At 41.1% G+C, this 14,207-nt stretch overlaps 1 protein-coding gene across 1 annotated transcript in view; it reads right to left on the bottom strand.

Annotated features, from left to right (window-relative positions):
• Positions 1-14,207, bottom strand: part of PMFBP1 (polyamine modulated factor 1 binding protein 1) — a 475,252-nt gene that overhangs the window by 180,168 nt on the left and 280,877 nt on the right. The window contains exon 8 of the mRNA XM_060398457.1: positions 1,495-1,588. The gene's annotated coding sequence lies outside the window, so the exon portion shown is untranslated. The remainder of the gene's footprint in view (positions 1-1,494; positions 1,589-14,207) is intronic.

Here is a 14,207-nt window from a genome sequence, read left to right as displayed (position 1 = left end):
GCATAAAATATATTCTATCTTCCTACTTGTATATTTGTGTGACTCATTGGAAAAGACTCTGATGCTGGGAGGGATTGGGGGCAAGAGGAGAAGGGGACAACAGAGGATGAGATGGCTGGATGGTGAACTCCGGGAGTTGGTGATGGACAGGGAGGCCTGGCGTGCTGCAATTCAAGGGGTTGCAAAGAGTCGGACACGACTGAGTGACTGAACTGAACTAAACTGATACACACATATATGTACACATATGCATATCTTCATAACACCCTGGAAGGCCAGGTACTATTAAGAATCCTTGGACCTTAGATTACAGTAGTGTGGGGAATCAGCTTGCAGTCCCAGATTCCAATCCATTTCCCTCCTCTTCCTACGCTGGTTTTGCTCCTTGTGATGAATGATTTCATGAACATGTATGTGAACACTCTGCCTGCACATCCAACATTCACCTCTTGCTGCAGCAAGCAGCCCTAGGGAAGAGTCCCATACAGGGCTCAGAAGCACACTTGAGATTCTAGAGTCCTGGGTAGCAGAGTGTGATCTGGAGGTGGTGGGGGGCTGGTAAGCAATGAGTGGGTACCTCCCTTCATCTCATCCTCAAACAACAGGAAGGAATGAGATGCAGCCAGAGAAGGGCCAGAGCAGAGCTCTCTAAAATGGAGCTTAGAAGCGGGCCCCTCCTACTACACCTCAGAAATCTCTTCTGTTCTCCTTGTCAACAGTGAAAAATTATGAGTTCTTTAAATTATGTGGGCCTCAGTTTCCTGATCTGTAAAAGGGGTTATAAAGCTGCTGCTATTGCTACTATTCAAGGTTGTTGAAAGGTCTAAATAAATTTAACAGTGTATGTGAGAGGGCTTTGTAAAGGTGCTATATACTAGAAATATACTGTTATTATGTTGGTTTTTTTTTTCTTGTTTGTTTTAGATGTTACTAAAATCAAAAGGCAAAGCAGCTGCTGGCTGTGCACATGCTCTCATGTTTTCATTAAAATACAAATAAAAAAAATTATGGAGAGCTGATGGCAAAGGAGGCAAAGGTTATTAAATATCCTTTAGATTTTATTTTTCCTAAACCTGCTTCTTCATTCCTTCAGGTCCACACTGATTTCTTTCAGACCCCGAATTTGTGGACATGTGCTTGTTTGCATGGCTGACACAGGCCCCAGATTGACACTGGGTAAGAGACATTACTCTTCAGCTGTAAGGCAGGGCAGCTCCTGCATTAAGCAGGAAGCAGACTGATATCTCATCCTTTCAGCCGGCAGAGAATATGCAGTGCACCTTTGTGGCAAAAGCAGGAGACTGAATGAGTGGGGTGTGCAGGGGAATGAATTACACCATGAGCTTCTGCATCCATAAAAATGAGGCCGCTCTGGGGTCAGGAGGGTGGGTGATGTGTCACGGAGGCAGGTTAAACGGATTCGACCCTCCGGCTCACTGATTTGAAGCTGACAAAAGGGGCTGTGCTGTGGCTCTGGGCTCAGAATGAACTTACCATTGTCTCTGGCCATTTTGAACCAAGGAAGTCTCTGGGTTTTTCTTTCGTAGGATTGTACTTTCTTTCTTCTTTTAAAAACATCGTTCCATTCCTGTGGGTGCAGAAATCCAAATCGGTTTTATTTTCTGGAGGCGGGATTTTGGTATGTTTGGGGCAAACCCCCTTCCCCTTTTAGCATCTCATTAAATAGAAACAAATTGGGCTTTTTATTTTTTTAGCTTTTCAAAAGCAATTACTTCCCTGTCATTTCTAGACACTCAGGCAGAAGAGTCTGCCTTGATTACCCATCCTTCCTCTCCCCTCCCCCCTTTCAAATCCTCTGGCTTTTGCACTGCGAGGGAAGGATTCAATTAAATGAAGTGTCAATGGAGCTACAGTGGTTTCAGGTCAGAGACGTCAGTAAAAAAGCCACGGAGCTGTGCTGCCCCTGTGTATGTAAATGTGTATATTTATACCGGGGATGTCAACTTTCAGGACTCTCCTCCTCTGCTCTTCCCTGATCAAAGATGATTGCCGAGACAATTACTGCAAAGGAATAGAAAATCAGGGCCGCCCCTTCATCCTAGTGCTGTCGGAGTTTAATTGCTTGGAATAATAGAGCAGGAAGCCCTTTCTTTTGCACATGATCATACTTGGACACACACGGACTTACACGCGTAGCTGTGCTAGGACGCAAACACACCTGACGGCAATGCAGGGAAACATTCACATTCATGCACCCTTTAGCCCTGATGCCGGTGTATGTACACAGAGCTGCCTGTGACACACACACAAGACACACACAAACACACAAAGTACTGCATTCTTGGGCTAATTCGATAAAAGCAATTTGTAGTATCTGTCTCACATTAAACACTACGTTTTTATCCTCCTATAAAAGACTTAACAATTTTATCCCTTTACCCAAAGACACATCTAAAGTTAAAAAAAAAAAAGGGAGAGAGAGGCTATAGGGAGAAGTCACAGCATCACAGCAACAAAATACACAAATTCTTCAAATTGTTTTTGCTGTTTAATTCTTCTGTACACACAGTCACAGAAGTCCTAAGTCTCTGCGCAAACACTTCACGTTAAAATCCCTCTCAAACCCTTTTTGCTTTGTTGTAGGCAGTTACAAGGACCAGTTGAGTATTCTGTGCTATTCACTGTGTTCTAGGCTATTCTGCTTTTGTTCTCATATGACATGAAGAGGGATTCTAACTTGCATCAATGAATACAAAGAGTGACATTCAAGGCAGAGAATGCTAGCTCTCTCTCTCTAATTAGTTCTGCTGTGCCCAGGCACTGGGAGTGTGTGTGGCTTCAGGCTGGGGTGAGTCCCTGGTCACGCTTAGAACACAGGCTCTAAAGCATCCGCGTGGCAGATTTAGGTTTTCATTTCAGGCTCCCAAGGGCTGTCAGATTTTAAATATTATTATTTGGCCTAATTGGTTCTTCCTTTGATGGCAAGAGAGTAAAAGCAGGGAAAAAATACCCTCACAAACCTTGTCATCAATACAAAGGCATAACACAGACCCTTGGCTTTGTGTTACAACCACTAGAAGTTTTTCTTTTTCTTTTTGTGGACTAAGTAGTTAACTGTGTGTCTGAAGCACGCATCCATCCTTTCCAGGACAGTTAAAAATAAATACAGCCTTTCAGAAAAAGGAATTAAAATTCTTTTCACTGTTGTGACTGTTTAAATTAAAAAAAAATTTTTTTTTCTGAAAATTTCAGAAAATAGTGGTAGTAGATAAACCAAGTGGATGGAAACCAAAACAGATCCCAAAGTACCTTGTTTTAGAGATCTGGAGACAAATGTGGCTATGTGGATGGCTATACCATTTGGTGATGCCAAAACATGACTCCTGCATCCCTGATAATGTCTCTGATGTTTTTACTTTTTTGTTTTGCTTGTTCTGTTCCTAACAGATTTCTGACTCCTTTCTCTAATGGCCCTCAGTGGCTCTTTACAAACGTGTAACTCCAGCAGCAGCCTCCTAGCTGCACTGATGTTGATGAGCTTGGACATGGCTCAGTCCTGGATGTTTGATCTATCAGGGAAGGCAGAAACATAAATAATTACAATATAGGAGAAAAACCATATTAAAGGTGATGACAGAATATCCAGGAGAAGCACAAAACCTATTTGGGATGGGAGGAAATGACATTCTGTTCTGGAGGAGGTGATTCCAAGGCCAAATTTATCCAGCAGGCTATCAGTTACTATGACCAAAACAGCCAAAGTTATCTTGCATTTGATACTAAATTTTCAATTTAATATTGAAATTCTCATGTGATGGGAAGTCCAATGCCTTCTTCCAGATTTTTGTAAACTCCTGCGTTCAAGTGGCTTGAAGCCCAGCTCCTACCATACATTTGATGTTACTGGTATCGAACTTCTTTTGGCCTGTCCCTTCCCCCTGATCTGTACCAATCCGGGTGTGGTACTTAGTACTACACAAGTACTTGGTGCTTGGTTTATATGAAACACTCACACAGGGTATGTGTGTATGTGAACACCTTGAATTTTGGAGGGACAGGGATTTTATATTGCCGTATTCTCAGTTTTATTGCCCTTTCTCAGTTTTCTCAAACCCTTCCCCTTTCATTCCTGCAGCCTCTTCCCTCAGATGCCACCCTTATTAGCTCATCTCTGCTGAAAGCTAGAGAAAGAGGTAACATTCTCCCCCTCATCCACTGCTCTAGCCTGCTTCCACATACCCATTGTACATATCCACCGTCCATCAGAAATGCACTTACATCTGCAAGCACACATACACACACTCACACACACTCCTAGTGAAGGCTTTGAGATTTGAGTGTTTTCCTTCTTCCTCTGCTTGTCTCTGCGGAGACTGCTTTCCATCTGCTAAGTATTGGGGAATCTCTTCTTATCTCTCCAATAAGGTAAAATCATTCTACACACAGTCATTCCACGCCAAATGTGTCCCTGGCTCTGTTCTGTGTGGGCACTGGGGACAATCAGTGGGAAACAAGCAAAGACAGTCTTTGCCCTGACAGGTCAGTTTTACTTTCTAATACCGTTTCCCCCTGTTTTTCCAGGAAGTAAAATGTATTTAATAAATGTTTGGTGAATGAGAGTTCTCACTCTACTTTCTTCTGCTGTCTTATCTCTCCTTACTCCTTTCCACTAACCCTATGCTTAGGTGTAGTGTCCGCCTTCCCCAATACCACCTGTCTATTCCTGCTGCTTCCCCGATAGCTGACGGTCAAGAATCCGCCTGCAATGCAAGAGACTCGGGTTTGATGCCTGGGTGGGGGAGATCCCCTGGAGCAGGGAATGGCAACCCACTCCAGTATTTGTGCCTGGAGAATCCCACGGACAGAGGAGCCTGGCAGGCTACAGTCCATGGGGTCACAGAGAGTTGGACATGACTCAGTGACTGAGCATGAGCATTCCTGCTGCTAGAACTTTGAGAGGGGTATTTTTTTAAGTTTTTATTTTATACTGGAGTATAGCTGATTTACAATTTTGTGATAGTTTCAGGTGAACAGCGAAGGGACTCAGTCATACATATACATGTATTCATTCTCCTCCCAAACTCCCCTTCCATCCAGGCTGCCACATAACATTGAGGAGAGTTCCCTGGGCTATACAATAGGTCCATGTTGGTTATCCATTTTAAATATAGCAGTGTGTCCATGTTGGTCCCAAACTCCCTAACTATCTCTTCCCCACATTCTTCGAGAGGGGTATTTTTAAAGCTAACATTTATTGTGCTCTTTTTATGAGCTTTGCAAAGTGCCTTACATTCATTCTTTCATTTAATCCTCAGAAAAAGTCAGTGAGGTAAATAATATTACTTTCATTTTAAGCTGAATAAACAGGAGCTCTTTCAGCTGTTTCCCCCCTCCCCCCACAAAGCGATTGCTTTCTTGCCATAGCTGTTCCTTACCTATTAAAATCCTACTCATCCTTCTGCGCTGTGCTGTGGTTGGTTGCTCAGTTGCATCCGATTCTTTGTGCCCCATAGACCATAGCCTGCCATGAGGATTCTCTAAACAAGAATACTGGCGTGGGTTTCCATGCCCTTCTCCAGGGGATCTTTCCAATCTAGGGATCCAACCCAGGTCTCCCGCTTTGCAGGTGGATTCTTTACCATCTGAGCCACCAGGGAAGCCCAAGAATATTGGAGTGGGTAGTCTATCCCTTTTTCAGGGGATCTTCCCGACCCAGGAATCGAATCAGGGTCTCCTGCATTACAGGCAGATTCTTCACCTGCTGAGCTACCAGGGAAGCCCACTCATCCTTCTGTTCAATCTCAAATCACATGATCTCTCTCACCTTTGAAATTCCACATCACTGTGTTTTGGCTCTGACTAACCTAATTCATATTTGTATTAAAGATATTTTTCTATTAGACTATAAGCTCCTTAAGATTTAGCGTGGATACAGTTCATCTTTGGGTCCATTCAGAGGCTTGCAAACGGAGGCATCAGTAAATATCTTAGAATTAACTGAAATTAAATAACCATAGCAAATGGCTTATGTCAAAAAGGAGCTGAAGGTCACATGAATTATCTGTACCTATTAGAAAGTTCAGAATACTGTCCTGGGTAGAGCCAGAATTCTGAAAGAATTTTGAATATTATATAATAACTGTAACGTTTACTCTTTGTCCTAAGGCCCTGAACTATTTAAGGCTAATCTGCACTATAGTAGGAACAAAATAATACTGTAGAAGTAAAGAAACTGAAAACGAGAATTAAGCCAATTTAAGAATCACTAAATAGTGAGAGGGCTTACAGCCGCTATTGTAAACAACTTAACTGTGTTTTCAGTACACGTAAATTTTGTACAGCTGCTTATGTCATAATAGATAGAAAAGAGACCCTGCTCCAAGTGCTCTAGGTGCACAGCTAAAGACAAAGACAGTGGTTGTCTGTGCATGTGTCCAATTATTTTTCTTTCTATCCCCTGATAGTGAAGCTGTGACACAATGTTTTGTCAAGGAAGAATCACCAAGAACTGGCATAGAATCCCACAATAGGTATGAGTGAGAAGGGATTATAGGTGTCTAGTCTCTTTTGGTAAAGCTATAAAGTCTATTTTTCCTTCATGCACATAACCAATACTTTTATGTAACCATAAACATACACACAGAAATAGATAACCCCCAATAGCTAATATAGGTGAAGATTTGAAGCAATGAAAAACGGCAGAGTTGACAGCTGGAATGGAAGAGTGTTAGGAGGTAGAATATAAACAATAGGGCTCAATAAAGAGAAAATAGTTTATTTTTACTGAGGCTGTTACTTATTTGTTAAAAAATGGCTTTGGCTCATAGATTTTTACTGGTCAATGAATCACATATTTAATAGCTGGTGATTTGATTTCACTTTTTTAAAACGTCTGTATTCATATGCTTTGAACCTCTGTAATTTTGTGTTATGTGTTGTACTAACCAAATGCTAGATTAAGCAATGTTTTCATCATGAAGATGTGGTCAAAATAGTCTTGTAAGAAGGATATAATTAGTGTACAGTCGGGAAAAAAGCTGCAACATTTCTCAACCAAAGAGATGATGACCTCTATGAGAGCTTCTCAAGGCTCCCTAGCAGTTTTTAAGTTACCTTAACTGCTGGAAGCTTTCCATTTGCCCCTCCAGATCAACTTTGTGTCCTTCTTCACTCTGCTTCCTGCTGCAGAGGCTGAACTCTATGGAACAAAGGCATCAACTGGCCCCTTGCTCTGGCTTCCAGTAGGTTAATGAAGGGATCAGTGGGCGGGAGGAGGTCGGCTCCCTCTCTGCAGATCACCTGAGAGCAGCTGGGTCCTTTGACTGAACATCACAACACATCCCAATATGTCCTCTGTACATACCTCTCTTCTCCCTCACCTTCAAGGCTAGGGTGATGACAGCTCCCCTGTTTTGTTACTAGCTCCAGATCTAGAATACTGCATTATTCCTTGCTTTTTTCTGCACCCCTGCCTGAATCTTAAAAGTAGGTGTTTTAGTATGCCCTCCTTGAACTCCCACTCTGAGTATGACAGCTATTTCTTGCTGGGACCCCGACTGATATACTAAGGTATTCAATTCAGTCAGTTCAGTCGCTCAGTCCTGTCCAACTCTTTGTGACCCCGTGGACTGCAGCACACCAGGCGTCCCTGTCCATCACCAACTCCCGGAGTTTACTCAATCTCATGTCCATCAAGTCGGTGATGCCATCCAATCATCTCATCCTCTGTCGTCCCCTTCTCCTGCTTTCAATCTTTCCCAGCATCAGGGTCTTTTCAAATGAGTCACTTCTTCACATCAGGTGGCCAAAGTATTAGAGTTTCAGCTTCAGCATCAGTTCTCCTTAGTGAATATTCAGGACTGATTTCCTTTAGGATTGATTGCTTGGATCTCCTTGCAGTCCAAAGGACTCTAAAGAGTCTTCTCCAACATCAGCTCAAAAGCATCAGTTATTTGGCGCTCAGCTTTCTTTATAGTCCAAATCTCATATCCATACATGCCTACTGGAAAAACCACAGCTTTGACTCGACGGACTTTTGTTGGCAAAGTCATGTCTCTGCTTTTTAATATATTATCTAGGTTTGTCATAGCTTTTCATCCAAGGAGTAAGCGTCTTTTAATTTCATGCTTGCAGTCACCATCTGCAGTGATTTTGGAATATAAAGTCTCTCACTGTTTCCATTATTTTCCCATCTATTTGCCATGAACTGATGGGACCAGATGCCATGATCTTAGTTTTCTGAATGTTGAGTTTTAAGTCAAGTTTTTCACTCTCCTGTTTCACTTTCATCAAAAGGCTCATTAGTTCTTTTTCACTTTCTGCCATAAGGATGGTGTCATCTGCATATCTGAGATTATTAATATTACTCCCTGCAATCTTGATTCCAGCTTGTGCTGCATCCAGCCTGGCATTTTGCATTATGTGCTCTGCATATAAGTTAAATAAGCAGGGTGACAATACACAGCCTTGACGTACTCCTTTTCCTATTTGGAACCAGTCTGTTGTTCCATGCCCAGTTCTAACTGTTGTTCTTGACCTGCATACAGATTTCTCAGGAGGCAGGTCAGGTGGTTTGGTATTCCCATCTTTTTAAGAATTTTCCATAGTTTGTTGATGCCAAAGAATATTCAAACTATCGCACAATTGCACTCATCTCACATGCTAGTAAAGTAATGCTCAAAATCCTCCAAGCCAGGCTTCAACAGTATGTGAACTGTGAACTTCCAGATGCTCAGGCTGCATTTAGAAAAGACATAGGAACTAGAGATCAAACTGCCAACATCCTTGGATCATGGAAAAAGGATGAGAGTTCCAGAAAAACAACTATTTCTGCTTTACTGACTACACCAAAGCCTTTGATTGTGTGGATCACTCGGGTATTAGCTAAGCTTAATTTTTATTTTATTTGGTTGCATCAGGTCTTAGTTGTGGCACACAGGATCTTTGTTGTGTTTCTCTTGAGTTGTGGCTGGTAGGTTCTAGAGTATGCAGGCTCAGTAGTTCCAGCATGTGGGCTTAGTGGCCCCCCCACCCGCCGCCTCCCCCTGCCCTGTGCACATAGTATGTGGGATCTTAGTTCCCTGGCCAGGGATCAAACCTGCATCCTCTGCATTGGAAGGCAGGTTCTTAACCACTAGACTTCCAAGAAGTCCCAGTTCTTACTACTTTCTACTTAGATCCTCTGTCCTAATCAGAACAGCCTAATTGGTTGCATACCTAACCCAACTTATAGTACTCTTTCTTTCTGGAATGCCTTCATATTTGTCTCTTCCAATCCAGGTTTACCAATATATTATGATACAACTCAGGCATCATTTTCCCCTGCCCATTACAAATCGCAAAGGAAAATCACCAGTCTCTTCTTATGTTGCTCTAGGTACTCCCTCAGTCATCACTAGACACTATATATCTAGGTGTTTTACTTATGAATTAGTGTTTGCATCTGTTCTCTTCAGTGAGAGTATGAGCTCATAGAATGTCAAAGACTCTCTCACTTTTAAATTCATTCATTAATTCAAGAAAGAGTTTTTGTAACAATCATGCACCAGTCACTGTTCTTGGTTTCAGGGGTAGAGCAGTGAATAAAATAGACAAAAATATTTTGCCCACTTGGAGGTGACAAAAGATATAACAATGAGTAAGTTAAAATTTTAGAATGTTAGATAATGACAAGTAAGGAGAAGAAATGAATCAAGGAAGAATAGAAAACTCTGGGGGCAAGTATTAAAATTTGAGGTAGGGTGGTCAGGGAAGATGTCACTGGAAGATGACTAACTGGAGGACACCCATGTAGATAGTCAGAGGAAGAACAAGTGCAGGAGACAACAAATGGAGATTCTGGGCAAGGACTGTTTTATTCACTGAGCAGGGGGAGGTCAGGTGACGAGTGGGAGAACAGAGAGAACATTAGATGTGGTCAGACACGGTCCTAGTGGTAGTCACACTATTCAAAGTCTTCTAGAGTTGGCAGGAAAGATGGCTTGCAGGAATGATCTGGATGAGGAAAATCAGTGATACCAAAAAAAGAGTCCCCAAAGATACTGTGATCAGAGAGCTCTTCTATCTCTCCCTTAAGGCTCATTTCCTTCAAGCTCATGTCCCTGTCATTGTCTCCTTTCTCTACTGGTGTTAGAGGCCAAAGCACACCAGAGTGTCAATTACCAGCAGACCGCTCAGGATGTTTCTTTTCGAATAGCAGTTTCAATTAAAATAGAACACCCAGAAGAAAAATACCATCAACCTAACAGAAAATTAGACACAGTGCATGGCCAGTTTACAGAAAAAAATTGTTAGCTAAAAGAACAGCAAAGATAAAGCCCAAAGATGGGAACGTGCCTGGCATATTTGAGAAACAGTAACGGGGTTGGTAAGGCTGAAGTGCAGTTAGTAAGGGGAAGAAGCTGTAGAAAAATGAGTTCAGAGAGGTAGCCAGGGGCTATATCATGTTGGGCCATGTAGAGCCATGCAGGCCATGTAAGGACTTATATTTTATTCCAAGAGTGATGAGGAATCATTGGAGGATTTTGAGCAGAGAATGACATTATTTGATCTACATGAAAAAGGCCAATTCTGGTTACCGAGTGGGGGAAAAGAGCACAGGGGAGGCAAATGTGGAAACAGAGATGCCAGTTAGAAAGGTATTATAGTATCCAGGTGACAAATGATGGTGGCTTGAACTAGGATGGTAGCAGCGGAGATGGTAGGAAGAATCAGAATCAGGATACATTTTGTTGGTGAATCAGGGTTTTCTGGCAAATTAGATGTGAATGTGAAAGAAAGAGGAGTCAAGGTCAACTCCAAGATTTTTGGTCCCAGCTATTGAGCAGAGCCATTTACTAAGGCGTGTGTGTGCTAATTTGCTTCAGTCGTGTCCGACTCTTTGTGACCCTATGGACCATAGCATGTCAGGCTCCTCTGTCTGTGGGATTCTCCAGGCATGAATACTGGAGTGTGTTGCCATGCCCTCCTCCAGGGGATCTTCCCAACCAAGAGATCAAATCTGTGTCTCTTAGGTCTTCTGAATTGTCAGGCAGGTTCTTTACCACTAGCGCCACCTGGGAAGCCACTTACTAAGGTCAGTCAGCCAGTTCAGTCACTCAGTTGTATCCGACTCTTTGCCATCCCAAGGACTGCAGCACACCAGTCCTCCCTGTCCATCCATCACTGACTCCCAGAGCTTGTTCAAACTCAGGTCCATCAAGTTGGTGATGCCATCCAACCATCTCATCCTCTGTTGTCCCTTTCTCCTCCTGCCTTCAATCTTTTCCAGCATCAGGGTCTTTTCCAATGAGTCAGTTCTTTGCATCACTAAGGTAGGACGTACTTATTATAATTTGACAACAATTTGTGTGATACTTTGATTCAATGGTTCTCAATTGGGGATGATTTTGACTGGTAACAGACATTTGGCTGTGTCTGGAGGCACTGAAACTATATTTCAATAAAAACTTTTAAATAAAGCTATCAAAGATCATTAGGGTCATGTTAAAACACTTAGAAACCAGCTTGAAGAGACTTCATCCCATAGGCAGAAATGGTATAGTTTGAGTTTTAAAAGTTGTAAGAATTGCAATCTATGAAATATGTTTAAATCCATGAATCAAAAATTATATCTATTAAAAACAATTAATTGGTAATTCTGGGAGGATAATAGAGAGCTAATTCATTAACTTGACAACAAGATAAACAAACAGAAAGTATCAATCATTTATTTTGCTCTTTTCCTGTGAATTGTTCTACTAGATAGCCAAATAATAGACAAGAATGTCTTTATAAAACTGTTCTAGGTAATGTATGAAAACAAAACAGATAAGAATTATCACCACTTTTCAATGCTCAATGGATTAACAGATCTAGGCATTAAGCAGTAATGGTTGTTAACATTTAAAAACAAAAGCAAAAGCAAAAAAAGCCAGTCATTACGTGTCTATGGATGGAGGAACACAATTCTTGTCAAAGGGTTTGAAACTCCAGAGGTCAACCTCTGGATCCGACTGCCAACTTGCAGAAAATATAAGGGACAAAGGAACACAATGAGCTGTACCATGAGTATGAAACTGGAAAAATCCATACTAAGAAGAAATTTTAAAGTTCAAATAGCCTGAGTTCTTCCACAAATAGAGATTGTAGGGAAAGAAGAGGGATGGAGGGGTAATCTATAGAGACTTCAATGACATATCAAGAAAACAGAAGCAGATTAAACAGTAGTGTCTAGAGATGCATACATGGGTTATAAGAACATAAAGAAATGCAAATGTCTAACATCACAGTCAGGAGGGAGGAAGAAGGCTACAATTGTGACTGAATGTGGAGGGACATCTGGGATGCTGGAAAAGCACTATTTAGTGATCAAGGTGGTCTTTGCCTTGTAATAATTCACTAAGATAAATATTCATTCCATATAGCTTTCTGTATTTGAGCTTTATTTTATAATAAAAAGGTATACAAAGCTAATTGTTAGAGAATATATGGATATATAAACATATGCATAGATAGGTATGAAGGTAAATAGAAAAAGAAATACATGGGTAGGTAACTTTTTTAAAAAACTCCCACAGTCCCAGAGATAAGCTGGGTTCTTTTGAACATTTACAGATAGTAAGAGTTGAATAATTTACTAAAGAACAGCATTCTGAGCCTGGTACCTTTTCTTTTTTTCTGTCTAAATCAAGTAATTGTTGGCAGAAGTTTTTGCTCTGTGGTCAAAGCCTGAGATCTACTCTCTGAAGGAAGTTATTTGTCTCTCAGAGATGGTTCCTTGGAGGGTGCTGGGGACAAAGAGGGAAGAACAGAGACTGAATACTTCTGTGTTACTAAGCAAGACCTGGACACAAAAAAGGAGGACAGTTCCACTCAGGAATCATGCATGAAAAAGTGTCTTACCTCCAGAAGAAAGTCTCCTTGCCTTTTATAACCACTGGAATTTCAAACCAGCCTGCCTGCTCCCTACCTGTCAGTCAAAACCTAGTCACCCATTTACCTGATTCACGTTGATGTTTGATAGAAACCAACACAATACTGTAAAGCAATAATCTTCAATTAAAAATAAATAAATAAATAAAAAACCTAGTCAGGAATTTACATGAAACTGGCAATCAGCACTTTTTTCATTGGTGAGACCTACTAGCCAAATAGATGTATCAGCTACAGAGGAATCTATGATCTTGATTCATAATGATGCATGGACAAGAAAGGAACATAAGCTATTTGAAAATATTAACAAAATGTTGATTTTGTTGAGAAGGTAGCAAATATCTAAAAAGAAAAACTTATCCTGGAGGGAACACAGCTATTTGAGAAAACAAAAAAGAATTTTACATAAATCCTAATTCATAATCCCAGATAGATTTGATAAGCTATTATATCATCCTCAGATAGATCTCAGAAGTGATTATATTTATTCAATAAGATAATCTTCAATAGGGAAGAAAAAATAAAATAAAAATATTGGAAATTAGAAATAAAACTTCAAAAATGAACTCAGCAGTTGACTAACGGAATATACACAGCTGAATACTACATTGGTGAACTGGAAGATAAAGTCAAAGAAATCTCTTAGAATGTAGAACAAAAAGACAAAAATGAGAGAAAATGTAAAATAAAAGTTAAAATACAAAGAGGATAGAGCCAGGAGCTCTGCCATATATATAATAGAAATTACACAAGAAGAAAATAAATATGATGAAGAGAAGTAAACAATCATAAAAATAATGGACTATAGTGAAAATTTCCCTGACCTTCAGTTCAGTTCAGTTCAGTCACTCAGTCGTGCCCGACTCTTTGCGACCCCATGAATTGCAGCACGTCAGGCCTCCCTGTCCATCACCAACTCCCGGAGTTCACTCAAACTCAACGTCCATTGAGTTGGTGATGCCATCCAGCCATCTCATCCTCGGTCGTCCCCTTCTCCTCCTGCCCCCAATCCCTCCCAGCATCAGAGTCTTTTCCAATGAGTCAACTCTTCTCATGAGGTGGCCAAAGTATTGGAGTTTCAGCTTTAGCATCATTCCTTCCAAAGAACACCCAGGACTGATCTCCTTTAGAATGGACTGGTTGGACCTCCTTGCAGTCCAAGGGACTCTCAAGAGTCTTTTCCAACACCACAGTTCAAAAGCATCAATTCTTCGGTGCTCAGCTTTCTTCACAGTCCAACTTTCACATCCATACATAACTACTGGAAAAACCATAGCCTTGACTAGACGGACCTTAAACAGTCATAAATCTTTGGATTGGAAGGGATCGCTGAA

The sequence above is a fragment of the Ovis aries genome, chromosome 14, assembly GCF_016772045.2.
Source record: "Ovis aries strain OAR_USU_Benz2616 breed Rambouillet chromosome 14, ARS-UI_Ramb_v3.0, whole genome shotgun sequence".
Taxonomy (NCBI): domain Eukaryota; kingdom Metazoa; phylum Chordata; class Mammalia; order Artiodactyla; family Bovidae; genus Ovis; species Ovis aries.
The sequence above is the reverse complement of the archived record's forward strand: the minus strand, read 5'-3'. Positions and strand labels throughout refer to the sequence as shown.